Source organism: Pleurodeles waltl, chromosome 3_1 (assembly GCF_031143425.1).
Source record: "Pleurodeles waltl isolate 20211129_DDA chromosome 3_1, aPleWal1.hap1.20221129, whole genome shotgun sequence".
Classification (NCBI taxonomy): Eukaryota; Metazoa; Chordata; class Amphibia; order Caudata; family Salamandridae; genus Pleurodeles; species Pleurodeles waltl.
In genome coordinates this window covers 1,988,112,575-1,988,114,850 of record NC_090440.1, presented here as the reverse complement: position 1 = coordinate 1,988,114,850, position 2,276 = coordinate 1,988,112,575, and the positions used below count along the sequence as shown (strand labels likewise).

The following is a 2,276-nucleotide window of genomic DNA, read 5'->3' as shown; positions in this document are numbered from 1 at the left end:
ACAGTATTGCATACATATAACACATTATTGCCCGTTTTCTTTGACACAGGGCACAGCAATGTGACTTGCTGTGCTGCCCTGCGCCAAATATCGTAAATCTGCCCCAGTGTTTGTAAGTGTCAGAGAGTTGTTGCAGAAAAGCCCTGATCTGGAAAGGAAGGGCAGAGTTGTATTTATGAAACAACTGTCTTTTGTTGATGGCTGTTCCTTTCTTCATTTGAGGAAGGGCTGGATGACGGATACATTCACTGAAATGTTCGGTTCCTATTCTGAAGAATACTAGGATCAAAATTGTCCCGACAAGGATTCACTCCCCGGTGAACGGAATCTTCTGTACAAGAAAAATAAACCGTGTTTTGGATACTTCTATAATACAGAGATGCCTAAAAGTCATGGGGCCTGGAAAAGCTGCATATGTTCAAAGCGGCTGGTAGGACAAGGTGTTGCTGATGTGAAGGCTTTCTTTGATGTCAGGTATTCAGAGCTCATCTGAAAGTGGTAGGTTCCGTTGTAACCCGTGGTTCCTGCGGAATGCCATCGCCTTGTAAGGGTCTTACACGTGAACTGGGGGAGAGTTACTTTGTTTGGGGAGACTGATTGAAGACATTGCCATACATTTGATCTGTGGTGCAACTTTTCAAAATGTAAAGGTAGGTTGCTTGCTACACCTTTTGTTTCCATACTTGCAAACCTACCAGGTCGTTTCTCATTCACTAGCAATCAGTATCACGCTTTCGGCACATTGAAAGGTCATAATCTGAACCAAATATTCTGATTGAAAACTGTCTTCCTGCAAAATCCTGTGGAACCTGCCGTTTTGTTTCAAGTTTTCCCCATTTTCCCTTGTGTAAGGCATTGCAGTAGTCCAAATGAGTGCTAATTAATGCTCTGCCTCTTAACATGTAAATCGATTTGCGTCAGGAAGTTGAACATCTCACCAAGATATCTGAGGATGAAACTACCAGAGAAATCCATGTCTTGGCTTGAGCTTCAAAATGAAGGCTGTGAACAAGAATAATTCCCAGTGTTTTCACCACCTACACTTTCAGCACAGTATGATGTGAACTCAGAGGGCAAGTGTGTGCTGCTTTACTTGAACAGAGTAAGCGCTCTGGTGATTCTGTCCGATCTCCAGTAAAATTCACCCACTTCGTGCAGTCTGATAATGCGTAGCCATCTTGAAATGGTAATAATTGTCATTTAGTGCAGTGCCGAAAGCTCTGGAAGTAACGGTAGACTGTCTTTTTTGTGAGTTTACCAACTGTTTCTCTTACTTTTTAAACAAGTTAAAATGTGTTTGTTGCGGTAAACGAGAGCAGGAAAGGAAAGTATGGCTGCCGTTTCTTTACCTGTTTGAACTTTAACTTTCATACTGTAGTCCTCTGTCTGTTTCAGGAGCAGCCAACAGGTAACCTGTGTGTGTGTGTGTGTCTGTGTGTGAGACAGGGCCGGGAAAAGGCAGGCTGAATTTGATTGGTGGCTGATTTCTGATATGCAAATTTTTAAAGCATTGTGTCACCCGAGTTCTAGGGAGAACTCTTTCTTGCACAGAAATGCACGCGCATCTGCTGAATGCTATTTTGTGGTCTTATCTATATATTTATATGTTTTTTGACTTGATGCCCAACAGGTGCTTACTGTAGGTAAGAAGGGTTTCCACTTTTTCTGCCTGTGTGAGCTGGAAGTGGTTCAGGCAAGACTATACTTTCAGGGATCATTTCTATAGTTTTTAACTGAGGAAATGTGTTCGAAAGTGTCTGGTCTTCGCTAACCACGAGGAAGAGTTGTAGTGTTTTCTTCTGAGCGCGAAGCCAGTGGACAGTGTTACATTTGTGCAGCTGCTGTCTGCTATTGATGAACGTTCCTCTCTTCTTTTACGAAGAACTGGAGGAAGGAAACACAAACTGAGTGGTTAGCTTCTTGTTTCAGTTTAAGAGAGTACAGCATTTTAAACTTCTTTTCTTGGATATTTGATGGTTGCCAGATTCTCACTTGACTTGTATTTGCAATCACCTCTTTTGAGCTTTTTGGGGGCTTTCTTTTATAAACTGAGCTTTTCAAACGGTCTTTCTAATCGTAATTTGGTACATTTAAGTAAAGAGGGTCTTTTCAAATGGACCCGGGGAAGGGGAAGATTTACTCACCTTTTACGCAACTCAGCAGGACAACTTGAGGATAAAACGTAGAGAAACAAAGATATTTCTCCTTGTTGCTCCTCAGTTGGGAAGGCGTACGCGTTCCCAGGTTTACTACTCTTAGTAAATCTGGGAATGCAT

General features: G+C 42.1%; 1 non-coding gene across 1 annotated transcript; it reads left to right on the top strand.

Annotated features, from left to right (window-relative positions):
- Positions 1 to 1,695: 1,695 nt before the first annotated feature.
- LOC138286157 (small nucleolar RNA U3) lies at positions 1,696 to 1,913 on the top strand. The gene has a single exon (XR_011201849.1). It is a non-coding gene; the product is annotated as a small nucleolar RNA U3 (small nucleolar RNA).
- The last annotated feature ends 363 nt before the right edge of the window (positions 1,914 to 2,276 follow it).